Here is a 19,288-nt window from a genome sequence, read left to right as displayed (position 1 = left end):
GAGGTATGGGAGGGCACAAAAAGAGGCTTATTCCAGGAGCTGTTCCATGTATTTTTACATCGAACAGTGCCACCAAGAGTAGACCAACCAACAAGGTCCAGGACAGAAGGTTTTGATTTGACAATATCTTATTATCATATAAATTATTACATATAATATACAGTTCACTGAAATAGTTGTAATCATAATTTGTCATGACATTAATATTTTATTTAATCATTCATTTTTATTCCAGTGCATGTACTGTACAGTGTGTGACACAGTAAATGTATTATGATTATAATAATGCATAAATATATTATTATTATAATAATGGCAGATTGCTCCCAGACCTGGTAGCCAGGAGCGCGGAAGATATGTCCGATTTTGTAAAAGTACTGATTTAACTTCGAAATTTTACTGCACCCGCAATCTTTGTTTATTTGCCTTGACTTCTGTCATTGACTTATTACATTTCTTGGTGTGAATGTTGTTCTAACTGCACCCAATTGCTTAAAATGAAATCAAAAGTCTAAAATATTTCTGTGAACCCCGCAAGAGTTTTCCTCTTTATTTACGAACGAATATGAAATGTTCCGTTACTTACACTTTACATGTTACTTACACTAACACTGCAGATCTGGCTTCGACTACTGACAGTGACCCGACCCAAACATCTGGATGTGTATGCATTTTGCCCTCTAGAGGAATGATAAATGAAAGAATGACACCTGTCTGGTTTCCAACTATACAAGCTACTTGTCAAATTACATTCCATTCATTACATCAGTCAACTTGCCTCTTACTGATAATATTGTTTAGATTTTACGAGGGATGAAATTTATGAAATACAATGTAGTTGAAGTAAACCATCGAATCTGTTTTTTTCATTTCATTGCAGAATTCCTCATTGAAATATATTCTCTCCAAGTGGTAATCATCTTTGAACCAAACAAAGAAATCGACCCACCTGGCCCCAGTGAGTAACATTTCACCCATTACTTGATGATAATGCTGGATTGTTTCTTTGAGCTTGTACGTACCTTGAGATGTTAACTTAAGGTAGTTGATATTTGATATGGATGATGCAGTGGAACATTTGATTTCTAGCAAACCCCAAGGGTCACACTCAGACGGGTCATATACCCGCTTGTCTGGTGAAGTGGCTAGATATGGACATGTATGGTTAATGACAATTCCACAAGCCGTACTTCATAGCCTCGGTTTCTCTTTTGGATTTCAGTAAAGAGTCACTAGAATGTTCAAAATTATCTTGTCTGGCATGCACAAATTTAATGTTACTTGAAGATAGGCGATGTGCCTTAAGTTCAAACCACTTCTTTTGTTCACATTGATCTTGTGTTTCCTGCTTGTGAAAAAAACACTCTGTGTTGATGAAACTGACAGGCCATCGATGAATGTTTGTTGGTTTGATGTAAGTGGACCATTTAGTTTGCTATTAAAATCAGGCGTTACAAAAGATGGGGGAAAGAGGTATGAATGGTTTATGATATGACTTTTGTTTATGTTAGATGTAGGAGGCTGTTGAAGTGAACTGGTTGAACCTTGGGAACTTGACCAAACGCAGATTGTTTAGAGGCAAGGGATTGTTTAGAGCAGACCTCAAGCCCCAAGGCGTCTCTTTTTTAAAGGGACAGGTTTCGCATTGGAAGATGATGAGTGAGTAAGTGTAGGAGCAGCAGAGGAAGTGTTAGAGGCAGTAGATGTAGTAGAGACAGCATGTGGAGTGTAAAGGCAGCAGATCTAGTTGAGGCAGCAGTTGAAGTGGAGGTAGTAGAAGAGGTAGAATTTGTCGATGACTTAGATGTAACAGATACACTGGCAGGTGTTTATGTTTTTAACAGTGATTTGGTCTACCTTTTGGGCAAAAAGGCCTTTACTTCTTTGTGGAACATGCCATGTCTGTGGCAGCGATGTTTTTGACAATGCAGGTGCCACTTTTTTTAAGTCAAGGGATTGATAGTGTTGTAACAAATACAGTAAACCAATCACATGATAACATTTGCCCTGGCCAGATTCACAATTACATGAAGTCTGCTCAATGAGAGTTGAATCGGTTGTAATGATCCAGATCTGAAAAATATCATTGGTAGTCTATTTTTATTATTGTTTTATGTGGTAATGTCTGCTCATTGTAATAACACTTTTTTCTTATGCAAAGCAAAATACGCAAACAAATCAAAACAACTTCACAGCCAAATTAAAGTGTCGTTTATTGTTTACTAAACAATGTGATGTAATGATTATCCCATCAACAATACTGGGTGTCACATATATTATAAAAACCGCAAGATGTATGTTTTTGGAGAACTTTGATAAGATTATATTTAACGGAAAAATCACTTCCGGGTTGCCGACACAACCAAGGCCCTACCTTCAACATCGAATATGTATCCCTTGCAAAAATTGCCATAGGCTCTTTTTAAAACTTTTCTTGGGACTTTTGCAATTTGGTTTACCCAAGTTTCACTAAAACCGGGTCTTATGACCGGGACACATTTTATAGTTTTGGTCCACACACTCTTCGCGTTCATATTGGTGGAAGCCATTTCGATACTGTTCCTTGACACGGAAACACCCAATGCTCTCCAAGCTTCGTTTTCGATCCAAGGTGGCGAAAGTGTGAAAAAGGTCAAATATCACGGCTTTTTACAATGGAAATATCAACCTGCAGTGCATTTCTTAACGTCTCTATGTATTCTTACCGACATTACTGTCAGCTATCCTTCATTACTTTATGCTAGATCCAACCAACGCTCTGATGTACTCTTATTGTGATGTAATAGAGGAACTGTCTTCGAATGAATTATCAAACAATAGTTATAGTTATGCTTAATAGTCAATATTCCAAAAGTTCCATCCGCGCCCCCAGGTGGGAGGAATTATCTTAATTACACCTGCAAGTAATAATAAATAGTTTTAGGTATACATGTAGGTCATGATAATCACCTAAATTCTTACAACCAACTAGTAATTTACCCTACACATTCAGGGCATGTTACTATCGGGTATGTTAGATTCTGATAGAATGATTTAATAGATGACAGTCCAGTTACCCACAAGCCTCATGTTCTTGAGTTTTATGCATATAACTTTTCCCTGTGTTATGATTTTAGTGTTTCCAACTTTGTAATAACAGTCTCTAAATTGGGGTAGATAGTGTATGGTACAGACATCTTATTTTGATAATTCTTAAACGAAAGCAACTCGATTTTTTCCCATAGTTGGCATATCTCGTCAATTTCCGTGTGAGCATCTTTCAGTATGTTTTCTCTTTATGAGCTTTTTGCTAATAAAATCAGAAACAGATTGATTCTCTTTATGGTTTCTTAAGCACAGCATCTGTGTATGTTTCCCTTTTCACCCTTTACATTTCAAAATCCATAACTTAATTATTTTGTCTTTGTATAATTGTAAGTTCACCTTTCATTTTAGTAACCATATACAAATTATAACTGTATACTTTTGCTCTAAATTGATATTTTTTATTCCATAATATCGATCCTGGCTAACCTCCTAAGCTCACTAACACATTCTCGTTGAAATGTTGGATTCTGTACTGATCCGCACACACGCTTCACGTAAACAATAACCTTCAGTACGCTCCTGTGTGCAGAGCATTTATAGTTACTATGATTCTTTCCCGTATTAATAAAAAGCACGCCACAATATTCACATACACATCTTTTACCATAATGAATTGGTTCCTCCCAAGCATCGTATATGCTTAAATATTTTATTTCTCTGAGCAGTTTGTCAACGTTCAGCTAGCTCGTGTCGCACCTGTGAGTGATCAAGTGTTTTGCTGTACCCGCGCATTGTCGTGTTAACATTGTGAAAGGTTTGTCCACTATGACTTTGTCTATGGAGTTATCCAGTCAAGTCGTTGTGTACTTTCTTTAGTCTAGGCAGCCTGGGCGGCTTCAAGCTGTTCTAAAACCTCTTTTACTTTCTGCATATAACTATGCAGCGTGTTAACTATTACTCTTATTATCAAATAAAAAGATACTTCTCGAAAAGGGGAGAGCATTGACAATAGCACCAGCATACCGTTATTTTAACTGAAGCCCTTATCATGAAGAGAAATAAATATTCTATATGTTACTTTATTGTGTCTGCCTGGATAAGTAATTGTTGGTTGGTGTATCCTTTCTTGGCATGGCTCGTTCCACATTGACGACAATCATACCGATATCATACCCCTAAATGTTGAGTTTGGGTACTGACACTTTGATAACCATTTAGCTAGTCCACTGACAGCTGCCGAATGTTATTTTACCAGCGTGTTACTATCTGTGTGAGTAACCATTATCATGAGGAATTATCGCCAAATGTGTTTTCTCTGTCTCGTTTTATATAGTGCAGACATTCTTTAAGGTACACCCAGCGATATATCCATGAAGTTGTCTGACTTTCGCAATTAATCATTCACGAATATTTCTACGACAATATTTGCGTATGACGCATTGAAACCAGATATCTGCGTATTCCTGCTACATGACGTATTGATAGTATCATTCTGTGATTCTAAGCCAGAAGTACAAACGTACAAGGTTTTTCCCTATCGACGCGACCCTTGAGGATCCGGGGAAGAATAGGTCTTCAGCCATCCATGCTTGTTGAAAGGGGCGACTAACGGGATCGGGTGGTCAGGCTCGCTGACTTGGTTGATGCATGTCATCGAACCCGATTTCATGGATCGATGCCCATGATATTAATCGCTGGATTGTCTGGTCCAAACTCGATTATTTTCAGACCGCCGTCATATAGCTGGAATATTGCTAAGTGCGGCGTTAAACAACAAACCAACCATATCGAAGCACCACTATCTCACATACGTGCTCTGTCTTCATATTACTATTTATGCACCCGGGCATCCTACTTTTGAACCACACCATGTTCAGTATGTGTGCTTTAAAAACTTATTTGTGTACACATTATGTTCAAGCGAAAGCACAAGCTATTAGCTTGAGCGCACTGAAAAGTATTGAAGATAACATCTTACGCGCACAAAATGTTATCCAGTGCATTTGACATTCATTTGTACGATTGACAGAATGCATCGCGATTATCCATGACCCGATGTCAATACATCGATGACAACATCAAATAACAATAGTTACCATCGATACAGCGATCGATAGACGTTATCAAATATAGCCTGATGTTCCATTTGTTTCAGTATTGATGTTCGCTCATTAGAGTATGGTTATTTTCCCTTTGTCGTTTAAATGTCTATTTACAAATATATGTTGCCAGTGTGTCAACACAAGTAGGTCTCAATCCATTGGTATAGAATATTCTTGTAGAAATAATTGATATTAACGTCTGTGCTGCTTGCATTCATGCTATAGATTTCCCAGAAGGTCATTTCTGATCTTCGCTAGTTTTCTCAGTCTGCTATATCACCGTTAACACAGTGCAAGTTATCAGTTTACCGATATGGATTTAGGTAAATATATACGTATACATCCCTCTATTTATGCAATGAATAGGGGACAGTGACCAGACTCGTCTACGCTGTTTGAATATACCCTAGCTTGTATTCGGGCCCACAACATGTCGCCGATTGTTGTTCGAATGCTTTGGTTCTGTGTATACATTTAGGTGCCTAAATACCATATATCTTAGTGCACGGGCACCGTGGGATATAACTGTGGCTGCCTCTCGGTTGAAGTCAGCATTGAAACCATATGTCATGATACACAACGGCTACCACGCAGAGGTCATAAGATCACATATGACAGACATCTACAGCCTCAGCATAATGGTGTTTGACAAATTGTCCAAACTCTGTTTGACTGTTTGAGTAGCTCATACAAAGCTAAGTGTTCTGCGATGACTGCACTTTCTTCACACTCACATATCTTAGGTAATGCAGGGATACCAATCACGACTACGCACTTATTCCACACCATTGTGATTCATGTTAACATGGTGAAGATAGGTAAGTAGATTTAATGATTTTGCTGCGTTGCAGTCATGTTCTCATTTGTGCTTCAGAAATGTTCAACCGTCAATACACATTGTGTGCCAAACTTTACATGAGAACTGCAAATATACATGGCCTTCTATACACCGAAAACATACCGTAGCTAAGTGATTGTTTTCCCATCTTCAATGTAAATGTTTCCCAGGGCAACAGTGGGATTATATTCTCTGTTCATGGATATGAGGTTAACACAGGTTGTAGCTTACCCTTTTCATCTTCATAAATGACGAATATACTTTTCATTTCCTCAGCTGCAATGATGGGTATAAGTGCAGAGGGTATATGTTGGTCGCAGCTTGCTCCTGGTGCTGTGTCTGACAAAACACACAAATCATGAAAGTAGATTTGAGGACAGAGTTGACATGGCACAGTGAATATGTAGGGTGTGTGCTTCGGGAGTTCCTCATTTTTGGGTGACAGACATTTTAGACACAATAAACACTTACCTATCAAATGTGAGGTATGTACACAATATACAGACTGAGTATAAGAGATATGGTTTCAACACACCTTGCATCCGACTGAAATGTGATGAGGCAGTCTGGGCCAAAGCACATGCAGCAAGGAACAATGTGAGCAGCATCTCTGAAATAGATGTATAACATCTGGATTAGGACAAGCTGTATGACCTGAAGACATTAACCCCAAAAACAACCCGCAAAGTTGATTATTTACACTGATACTTTTTCCTTTTGAATATAGAAAATGTCAAATTGTTTGGTAACATTATACAAACACATAAATTTCGCTGCCTGTTTCAAAGTAAATATGTATTCCTGCGTTTTTTAAATAAATGTTTAGTGGTTCCTGGCAGTGATATAGATGAGTCATACACTTGCAACTCTTAGCCTAATGATTGCCATCCTGCTCAGTCCCTAACTCACCATCAGAACCCCTAAGTAGCATCATACTTACGCATACAAAATGGGAACCTTTCTTCCTTTTTATATTCAGATAATCTGACTCAGTCCGTATCAGTACTTTTTATGAGCTAACTGATAGCTGTTTTCACTATGGTGCAACGTGCGACCCCAACTATCAAACTATTACCAATGTTTAATGGTCCTTTTATTCCTCGAAATCACTGAAAGGTTTCATGCTTACCTCACTGTGATAGTTAAGGTGTCGCTCAAACAACCAATGTGGTAATCATCAGCATGGAACACTTGTTTGAAATGATAGATAGAATAATGTATCACAGACGAACTGTGTCTCCCCACCAACTCCTTGTGTTTTCAGTATAGGAACTGGCCCAACAACGCGCAGCCATACTCTGTTAACACTATGTACATGGTACACAGCATGTATTAACTGATGCTACCAACTGTCTATGTCGTTATTGATGACCACAGTGTCGCCATTCAATTGGTATTTGTATTGGAATGCAATGCAAAGTTGATAGATATGATCATTACCCTTAATCGTGGGCTGTAAAACGATGGTCTCCATTTTGTGACGCTACGAGACTATAACGTGTAGGTGGAGGTATACATGCCATCAAGAGGGTCAGTGGGATTAAAGGGACTTTTTCATTGATTTACAAATCCGTTTTACTTGTGTAGGCGGGCGTTAGCAATAACGTACCATTACCGCCACCTCTCCTAAGAAGTAGATTCATATATGAATATATGCACTACCGACAAAAAACAAAAGAAGTAATGATTTGAGCGTACCTATCGTTTAAGTGTACATTTATGATACTGTGGCGTTGTCACTGAACTAATCCCAAAGAGATTTCTCATCATGCATGAAGAGCACCTTATTCATGTATACACATAAGTGTTTGTGCCGATAAGGGGACTCACAGTCACTGATGCTATTGAACAAAGCACATGCAAAGAAATGCTTGCGATACAGTATCTCAAAGAACGACAAAATGGCGATTTTTGGTTACGAAAGAGGAGAGGAGTGGGGGAGGTTCTGTCAGTATCCCAAGTTACCCGACTGTTCAGCAAATCATAACGTGTATTTTATCGACTGTTGGACAGGTACCGTCACACGGATGCGGTTTCAATTAGACATGGACGTGACAGCCTTAACAAACGACACCAAGACAAAATCGTCTCATTTCATTAGTTGCAATACGCAACAGATCCATATCTGCTCCTGTTATCAATAGAGAATTTTGTACAAAAACAGCGAGGCGAATTTCATCACCTACCCTTAAAAACCGCCTTAAAGCAAGGCGTCCTGTGAAGGGAGCCACTGCAAAAAAATCCATATATACAAGCTTGTATATCCTTTGGAAAGATGATATTTCCAAAGGATATACAAGATTGGAATGATGATATATACAAAAATATACAAGTTTGTACATACGACATATACAAAAATATACAAATTTGTATATATGGTATATCCAAATTTGTTTTCTTTGTATATATTGGTAAAGGGAGATAATTGTTATGCATTTGTGTATAATTATTATATATATATGCAAATTGAAGTGTTAAAAGTTGAGCGCTGTGTTTCTTTGTATATGTTTGTAAAGGAGGATAATTGTTTTATACAAAATAGTATCAGCAAGTTACAAAAAACTGATATTGTGGCGTGTAACATTACTGGAATGTTTAATTAGTACTCCACACTGTTAGCGGGAGTACATACTCGCCATGCAATGATATTGACGGGTAAGCGGTTGAGGCGTCTGGTACTTGTCCTGGCGCGGTGCTTGGTATGTGAGTAGAGTGACTCTAACAGCTTGCCATAGGCGGCAAAGATTGGGTAGGACAAGGCAACACAAGGGACAGGCTGTGCGCCAATGGCGTTACACCACGTTTACAGACGAATCACGACCATCCCACCAGTTCACAGATGGCAGAAAACGTCGTTGGCGACGCAAAGGCGAGTGGTATTCAGGGGAAACAGTTCTTGGCCATGGGAGTGGGGCGGAATCGCACCTGACAAGCGAACTGATTTGCTTATAGACAATGGACATATGAATGGCCAGCGATATATTGACGACATTTTGCGTCCTCTCGTTGTTCCATTCGCTAGAATTATCGGCAGAAATTTTAAACTGCAAGATGACAATGCCAGACCGTATGGTACCAATGCCGTCACCGATTATCTCCGAAGGCGTACGGACATTGGACTGACCTGCTAAGTCCCTTGACTTGCTTGGGGTACCTCTACAGGCGGAATGGAGGGCAAAATACAAGGGTAAACAAACGCCATGAGGATGTCGTGCATGTATCGCCCAACATGGCAGACACACCAGATATTGATCTAAACGCCCTAAATTATTTTACATACATTTGTGGCCATTAAACCTTCACTGAACTGCATTATGTCCAGGCAGCAGGAAGCAGATTTCACTGACAACGTAAATGTTTGTCCTTCATTATGCAGAATTCCTACGGCGCCTCATGGATTAATTCTGTCGTGTGCCTGTACAGACCAAAGGCGTCATGTCGTGCAAAAAAATCGCAAACTAATATAAAGTCAGAAAATTTAGAGATGTTTGTATCTATTGAAACAGTAACAATCCTTGACATAAGCTTATCGGTAAATTTGCATGAATATACGTCTTACGTCTTGGCACATTGAACGTTCATATAATAACGAAGTGTGTTTAAATGAACTATTGTCAGCATTACTCATCGGGTGTTGGGGATCTTGTGACAAGACTCCCGATCAAGAACACTGTACAAATATGGGGTTCCATGACCTTGCTTCGACATTTATGTATGCGATAACGTGTGGAAAACCTGTGCGTCGGGGCCTGGGAAACTTTGTATCGGGCAGCTATTTATTGTGATAATGGTTCTAAACGCGCACATTTACTACTTGCCGCAGATATGGAACAGCCTCGGAATATTAAACTGTTGCATTTCGTAGTAATTACATTGATGCAAAGTTAAAAGCGTTTTGCAAATGAATACTGGTATACGTGTACAGGAAAATTGACATATTTGTTATATACACCTAAGGATAAAGGTTCTTTATCTTTGTTGGGATATTTAGATTCATTACAGAGTGTTTTCGGATAATTTAGAGACAAATATAGTGCACATACTTTGTATTGATATTAAAGCGACCCCGCAGTATGTGAACTGTTTTTAGCTTGTGCCTCCATGACTGATTCAGAAGACTAAAACATCGTAAAAGGTCACTAGTTGACTGAAGTGTAAGAAACATGGTAGTAAACGTAAAACGTTGTTGTTTGTTAGATAAAGACTTTATTGTGTGATATCTGTTCCACTTTTAGGATGTGGTATAGAAAATTTAAACCATCAAGATTGTTGAACATAGTCAGATACCCTTAGAAATATCATATGAAAACGCTACATGCAAACGCTACAGAAAATTGAGCGTTTACAGTTAGCCAACTATGATCTTCTTACAAACCGAGACCTGGGCACAGCGTATATATCGGGCAACCTGGTGTTGTAGGTTTGTAATCGACAAAAAAACCGTTTGTGATATTTATTACATTCTTACATGCCACATAGCGTTACCAGTAACACGCGAAGATGGAATTAATACATTCTCAGTCAGAAAGAGTCGTAACGACGTCTTGGTCTGTCTGGTATCCGTTGAATACTTGAAGAACAATACATCTGTTGGCTGCAGACGTTATTGGAACGTTGATGTCTAAGTGGAATTACCACCAGATATTTGGGTATCAGCTGTGTGTAAGAGTCTGTGATACACGAACCTGTGGGACGGACACAACGCGAGGGAAGTCATCCTTTATGGTTTTCTCCTGATTAATGGAGGTTTGAAGGGAAACGACATCGAATGAGAAGCCGTTTATAGTAACAAAGGATGTACAATAAAGAGCTGCAGCCAAACTGATATGTGTTTTTGTTATTGATTAATGCATACACGACTTTAAAGGATGAAGCTATAGGTCAACATTATACACAGTAAAAAACTACATAGTGTCCCTTCAGAGAAGTAAACGAACTTGGTCAATAAAAATGTGAAACTTGAGATAAATTATCACTTGACATGATGATTTACCATTGAAATTGTATTTTTATGTTCTGATAGGCATCGTTTTATATATGCAGAAATAAAGACTACCGCGAGTACGGAAATAGCAATCAGCTGTTTACGCATATTTTCTTGAAATCAACCGGTTAAAAATAACCAATTATATAACTTCAAGATTTTTTGTGCAATGATCGGGTGGATTTTATCTGAAACTATTATTTCATTAGAAATATCGAGGTATTACTATATATATTTAAAATAATAATAAGTAACTGATTGCTATTGCCGGATATATCTTAGGTATGGAACAATTTCATCAATCACCTTAGAGGACACCCGCCTTCATGTAACAAAAAAATGAATATTGTTAATATATACTGAACCGCAAAAAGAAACGTTAATCCAAGTAACATTGCATGAAAAGTTGTCATTTAAATATCTGGGTAAAATTTGTCACGAAAACTCGAAAGGGTGCACAGGAATCACGCACGCATGAATACGGTGTTAGCGTTGGGCGTTTCAACGTGCGTGATTCCCGTGCACCCTTTCGAGTTGAGGTGATTGGTTCAACTGTGTCATATGGCCCTGTGACGCAGGTGTAGCATTATGCAGATGGCTGTTTCAATGAATGCTCGTTCCACCCGTGACGAACAGGTCTGGTTGTTGATGAAATATAGTGATAACTAAATAGATAGATTTTTTTTATTCATGCACCGATTGTCTTTAAATGTAATATCCAGTTATGTATGACTGTTTAATAATCTCATACCAACTTTGACTGGAGTAGGTCCGATAGTTTTTCAGATATTTTAGTTAACGTCGGTACCTTAAATTACCTTCCAGACTATAGTGTTGTGTTTCACTTGAAGAACATTTGACACTTTGATTTCAACCTTGATGATCAGTTTTCCCAAGTTTCATCTTTTTAATATGCTTACAGTGTTTGGACAAATAAGGTTTCTCATATATCTATCTATGGTGACGTTTCTTTTGTGGTTCAGTATATTTATCTGGTGAGCTTAGTTAAAGCATTAAAGGTGAATGTACATTACTATACAGAGCATTACACATTGCAGCAAAAAGCTAATTTATAAATTTTCATGCAACAGTAATACATTAACGGGAGATTGCTTCAAACAAAAGTAGACATTATATATGATATAAATTTTGTAAGTTTTCCGAGGTACGACATTGTACGGTTTCATAGTTGACTTAAAGGGGCACTGATCTAACGCAATTCCCCGGGACTGGTTGTTGCCTTTGTTATTGTTTTTTCCCAGTGAGTACCCGGATGTAGAGCAGAAATCTAGACTAGCTCGCGACCTCTGTTGCGCCATTCGTAAGCGCATTAGTCACTTTTATGGATACCGGTAGTAATAAGGGCGTATGGTCACATTGATCAACAAAATGAAATACAGTTTTCGAGATAATAAGGAAATGTAGGTATCTTTGTGGGTAGCATCGGTAATGGTGACGAAGTTTTGATAAGTCACTGCTTGGTAATTTTCGTTTACACTATTTTGACTTGCAACTCAAAGTAAATATTTCATCTGAGCATTGCCTTTTTATAGTGTGTATATTTTTTTACTGTCAAAATGTGTAACATATTTATTATACGTATAAATATTCAGTTATTTTACAAAGTGACTGAAAAACATTTCCATCTGTATTATTATGATAACGAATTCCAAACATTTTGATGTTTAATGTCATCACCAAGAGACTGAAAATGTTACGTTGAAAAGTACATTTCTATGTTGTTTGGCTTCTAATCCTACATAATAATCTGTTGTGATGTTTGTAGGCCCTTTTGATCGTCTTAATCAATCTGGACAGATTTTTTAGTCAAAATGACTGAAATATTTACACATTTTATAAATTGCCTGAGAGAATCACATTTTACAAATTGACGGTAATCTATACACGCTTACAAAGGAAATGACCTGTGAAAACAACGTCTATCGCGCATTGAAGAGTTTCCCAACCAAGACGTAGAGAAACAAGAACGAATCGGTTCAAATGAAGGAAAACAAAATGCAAATACCATAATTACAACTTACCAAATTTATGTGTATAAATAGGCAGCTTCCTTGTTCGAGGAATGTATCCGTGAATATCCACACAAAGGAATAATGTCCCACTCATCTGCAGCTATACAAAATAACTTATTCCATGTCACGTGTCTCTGTAACTATCAAATATTCTAAAAGATATATATCGTTTCGGGATATTATAACCAGTGTTCGTTTCTCAACTGATCACTTGGATTGTTTCAGGTGTTTCACATAGGTGTCAAGTCTCAAGGGTTGGCTGAGAAAGGCCACGTGACAACTATTTTCATTACGTCCACGGTTCCTAAAAAATCCACTGAGTTTGATAACAATGAGCAACCGATCAACGTATTATCAGTTAACCCTTTGAACAAAGTATGTTGTTTTTACATCGGCACTTCACGCCATGATATGAGTGTATTCCCTTTGTTTTAGTAAACCTAGACATGTAAACACTCACTTTTGACATATCCACTGTGCAAGATAACAGTGATTAATCAATCAACGTATTTTCTGTTAATCCTTTGATGACTAGGAACGATCCGTTGATTTACCTAAAAAAGTAAATCAACTGATCATTCATCTCTTGCTGGGCTGCCACGTGCATATTACATAACGCACATTTCACCTCACTTCAATCCTGGATTTAGATTGAATAATTACCCCAGACACAATAAATGCCAAATGAGAACCTTTGTCAGGTAATCTAAGTGGTGCTACCACTAATTGTACCTGTAATAAATTCATTAACTGAGCATCAAGTGAATGACGACAAATACACAAGTGTAGGGTTATACGAGAAAACGTGGATGACAACAAGGAAGTAGTAATCGTATTACACAATCCGAAATCCGAAAATGCTTTCACTGCATGGATACTTTTTTTTAGTATTAAACTATAACCATCTGGGGTATTTCCAAATGACGACTTCCGATGAGCTCCGCCGTTCCTTTTGTCTGTTTGTTTAGGCTGAAGAAATTAATTAACATGCGCCCTTTGTCGAATCTTTATAGATCACATTTAACCAATCAGTGTTTATTCAAAAATGCGTAAAACAAATATTGCCTCCAGCCTCCAAGTTTATTTAGCTGTCCTTGCAGACGGTAGCCCAGTCTCTGGTCACGCTCAGTTGCGTTGCGTATCATCCGGGTACTCACGGGGGAAAAAACAATAACAAAGGCAACAACCAGTCCGGAGAATGGCGTTAGATCAGTGCCCCTTTAATAGTACTTCAAGCTTTTAACAATAACAATGAGAAATCAATCCACGTATTAAAGGGCTAATCCTTTGAACAGAGTATGTTATTTTTATATGGGCACTTCATGCCCATATATGGGTGTATTCCGTCTGCTTTAGTATATAAACACCATTCCCTCTAATCCTACGCTGCCATGTGCATAGTACACGACATATAATACACTTTCACCACATCAGACCTGATAAAATATTACCTAATCTTATTACCCCAGACACCAGAACCACTGATTGCTACATTTCCTTAACACCCTAGAGGCAGGAGTGAACGTTATTAAGTTATTTTGCATAGTTTTTGTCAGGTGATCTACCACTAATTATGCCGAAATAAAGTCATTAACTGAACATTAATGAATAACGACCAATTCACAGGTGCGGGGTTATACCATGAAACTTGGAAGACAAGAAGGGAGTAGTATTGTATGCAATTTGTCTGAAAAATAGGTACGTCGTTGTTTTGAGTACATGCACTGAACATTGTTGGAAAAATAATACGTACACGTATTTACTGTATGCTAGGTGAATTATATAATTGTTCATACGCATTTACACGCCGTCAGTGAAAGGTTACAATAAGCATCATCCAATCAAATGCGAGGATTCAAGGGGATTTCACTTTCGATGTCAATGAGGTCCTCCAATTGCCCGATCGCTGGTCCGAAGCCCAGTTTGTTGGGTTGCTGACGCTCATTGGCATCTGGTGATTAAGCAGGCTAGACGACAGAGAGTTGGAGTGTTGTTTCCCTTTAAGGTAAAGTCGTTAGCCAGCGAGTAAACTGCTCAAGCTTCAATAGCCGTTCGTCCTGTCAGTCGAGGAGGCTGAACAATACCAACGTTGACACTTACGAAATATGATAACGCAGAACTATCAACCTGCGTCGTTTTGAAGCAGGTAAACTGTAGCAATTTGACACCCAGGTATAGTCAGGGATTAGTGACTCTGTTGGTTAGATAAAATGGCAATGTTGATTAATCCATTCTACTGTTAAAAGGGGTGCACATAATTAAAACAAGAAGGCATTTATATTGTAGTCCATCATTTATGTATCTATCTTAACACTTATACGGGGGTAACACAGACACTTCATTGTGTTTGTGGATACAGTATACGACAGGACACATGTGTCCCTGGATCTCTGCATGAAGGATGTATATCTGTCCAAACAAACGTGGTGACGGATGAAATGTTCCCATCGGCATATATGATGTCTGCATCTCCGAAGTGTTCCAGGATAGATCTGGTGACGAAAGTCAGGATTCACTTGTCATTTCCATGGTTGTTCAACTTGCAAAACTCCACACTCCACTCCAAATCTTAGCTATGTCCCTCCGTACTCCAACTATAAGTCTCCACGCATTCAGTTCTTAATTGTAAACAATCTAATTAATATACTGAACACCAAAAGTTCCTTGACATTGAATAAGATTTAATGCAAAGTTATGTTTTTTTACCAAATCTGAAACAATTTCGGTTTGGAACGGATTAAAGACTCTTGTAAGCGTTCAAATAGTTTAATTTGCCATACTGACTTCAGAAAATGCGTGATTTCATAACATACATGAACATGCCAAAATGTCAATTTACAAATCAATAGCGTGTGTGTCCACCTCTGGTTGCGATGCAAGCAACACATCTTCGTCTCATGGAATGGACCAGGCGTCGCACAAAGTCCTGTGGGATATCTGTCCAGATCTGGTGGATCATGTTTCGAAGTTCCTGGATTGTCTGTTGAACACGTGGTTGACGTCGAAGGCGCCGATCCATCTCATCCCACATGTGCTCGATTGGTGAGAGATCAGGGGAGCGAGCCGGCCAGGGGATGACATTCACGTTGTTTTGTTGAAGAGAATCCTGAACAAGTCCAGCAATATGAGGACGGGCGTTGTCATGTTGAAAGGTAATGCCTTGGCCATGACGACGCAAAAACGGTAGAACAACAGAGCCGATGATCTCGTCCCGGTAGCGCTGTCCATTGAGATTTCCCTCTACCACTATCAAACGGGTCCTCTGTCTTGCTGTAATCCCAACCCATACTGACACGCCGTGATATAACTGGAATACTGTTAAAAGCGGCGTTAAACCCAACTCACTCACTCACGCTAAAAATCATACAACCAGGGTTGTAATCAACGCAGATGGAGCGTTGAAATTGCAAACAATCTCAGGTGGAACGATACCGCGGAAAAGACATTAGAAATGGTCATTACATACAAGGGGTCGAATAGACAGTGAAACCTCCATTAGATATAGAGTTTTGATACAGAAAACATTTGGACCGGAAACTGGTTGATATGACAGTAGAAACGTAGGACACAGAGTACTTAGAAAGTACAAGAAACAGGGGATTGTATAAGATATGCAGATTTTCGAACATATGCTCTGTTTTGTTCATTTGTTCTCTTTCATTCAGCCTTGTGCCTCTAACATGCAAAGTGCAATACATGTACTATGTTCCAAGTGAAATTGTACCTCTTGCTGGTAGACCAATGTCAGTGCTGCTCATAGATAAGTTTATTTATATTTTTATGTAGACTGAGAGCTGGTCTGTTAGAACTGGATTGATCTGTACGTTTTAATACCTATATAAAATTAATGTGAGTAGAAAATTGATTACAGGTGCTCTTGTTTGTACATCGTACTGGGTAGCATGCCCATATGGCCCTCTGGGTTTTAATTGATAGATATATGCCTTCATGTTTAAAATTAACTTACCCATCTTCACGAGTAATCATTCATTGCACAGAAATTAAAAAAAACACAGAACTCATCCTCTATGAATCTTAACTCTAAAACTTATTCACATTATAAGACTACAAATACATTTTAAGCTCTTTTAGGTATTGCTCCACACGGTGCAGTCACTTTTGTATCTTGTTTATATACTGGGTGTATGGCTGACGAGCGATTTACAATAGGCAACAAGTTAAGTGAAATCAATGTTGGTCCCAACATCCAACCATTCTTACATGCTCATGGTCAGTTCAGTAAGAGCGAGGTTGAACAAACAAAACTGACTGCCTCCCTCCCTATCAATGCTGAGCGAGCCATCCGCAGAGTAAAAGAAAATCATATATTTGACAGCATTATTCCCCTTAAATTTGTTGGATCCGTCAACCAACTTTGGACAGTAGCTGCTTTGATTACCAACTATGAGGGTCCACTTATACAAGATAGGTTAAAATAGCACCAATTGCAATTAAAAGACAAATTCTTTATTTCATTATTATAATTTCAAAATGGATTGTGTACATAATTCAAGAAAGTTTCTCAAACAGTGTTAGCAGTTAAAATAGCACACTGTTCACCATAATTAAAGACCCATCCAGGTCTTCAGCAACCCATGCTTGCTGATAGGGAGGTCAGACTCGTTGACTTGGTGAGGCATGTCATCGTATCCCAATTGCTTAGATAGATGCTCCTGATTTCAATGACTGGATTGTCTGGTCCAGACTTGATTATTTCCAGACCGCCGTCATACAGCTGGAATATTGCTGAGTTGAGTGCGGCGTTAAACAACAAACGAACCATAATGAAAAGAGTACTGTTGCTACTGACATGACAAACATGAGGTTACTGTGTTGTACACTCCTGAATTCTGCTTCATTACATGTAATTACTTCTATATTTTCAGGATTAATTGGAAATATCATCATGGTTAGATACAAGTATCTACAATAGGTCAGTATCCTTATGTCATTTTAAATGTCGACCCGTGAAGATATGATGTAAAATAGGTCTTCAGCATCCCATGCTTGCCGTAAGAGGCGACTAACGGGATTGGGTGGTCAGGCTCGCTCACTTGGTTGATGACATGTCATTTATCCCAAGTGGATCGATGCTAATTATGTCAATCACTGGATTGTCTGGTCAAGACAATTATTTACAGACCACCGTCATACAGCTGGAATATTGCTGAGTGCTGCGTTAAATAACGCACAAACATCATAAATGTCAGTATCCCTGTAATTATTAGACCCTTTGACCATAATTTTAGACCACCGGAGTGGAGAAAGTATATATACCAGTAGAACATGTTGAATAGAAGACAAGTATATTTAAAATTAATATTCCACATGAGCTTCCTATCCCAAAAGCTATTATAGGGTTATGTTATTGTCAGATGAAATTGTGAGTTGTCATCCCTTCACAATGTCACCAAATACAATGAAGCAACGTTTGTTCGCAATTCATTGTTGATCAATACTATCAAGGCAAAATCAGATTAGATCATCTGTCTTGGAACCTTATTGTTTTGAATACACACACCTGTACACAAATGTTGTGTTTCACAGAAAATATTTTTTGCAAAAAATAGATAAATAGTGTAAGCCCTCCCTCTACATTTTTATGAAAATACTTGGATAATAATCTGGTCATTATATATATTATCATTGTGGCCTAATGACCATGATGAAAATAAACTTCATGTTGACTGAACTTATCTTGTTTTTTATGTTTCATTGTTATGGTTATTCTAGTATTCCTATGGGAAATTGTAAAATAGCTGCAGGGGAAAGATAATTAATTATTCCTTGTTAATTTTGTATAAATTAATTAAGGTACTACTAAAAAAAGAATGCATCTAAATTAGCTTGAAGTTTACACCATTTTTCACAATTAAATATTACTCCTTCCAAATGGGTTTCCTACTGAGACCAAATAAAAGAGTCACACCATGTTAAACCTGAAACAGCAAGTTGCATTTGAACCTGAAAATAATGGTTATGATTTTCCTTAAGGGACAACACACCATCCTTCCTCTGCAGGTGAGTTTCATTATTTAAATCTGCAGCTACAACACTTTTGATCTCTAACAGACCAAAAGGAGGGTCAGCACTTAGGTCTAAACTTTCCCATCAAGGGATGCGGTAAGCCAGGGGCAATGGGGATTCACTATAACACCACATGGGTAGATATTTATCTCCTTATTCTTGAGAATACTATATGTTTGTCCAGTACAGGCTCATTGTCAAGTCCAAACTGAAGATTGGGACCACGTCTAGGCCTGGTAGTCTTCAGGTGCTCAGCAAACGATTCTCGATCTGCAAT

Source organism: Haliotis cracherodii, unplaced genomic scaffold (assembly GCF_022045235.1).
Source record: "Haliotis cracherodii isolate W230 unplaced genomic scaffold, xgHalCrac1.p SCAF_2, whole genome shotgun sequence".
Lineage (NCBI taxonomy): Eukaryota > Metazoa > Mollusca > Gastropoda > Lepetellida > Haliotidae > Haliotis > Haliotis cracherodii.
The sequence above is the reverse complement of the archived record's forward strand: the minus strand, read 5'-3'. Positions refer to the sequence as shown.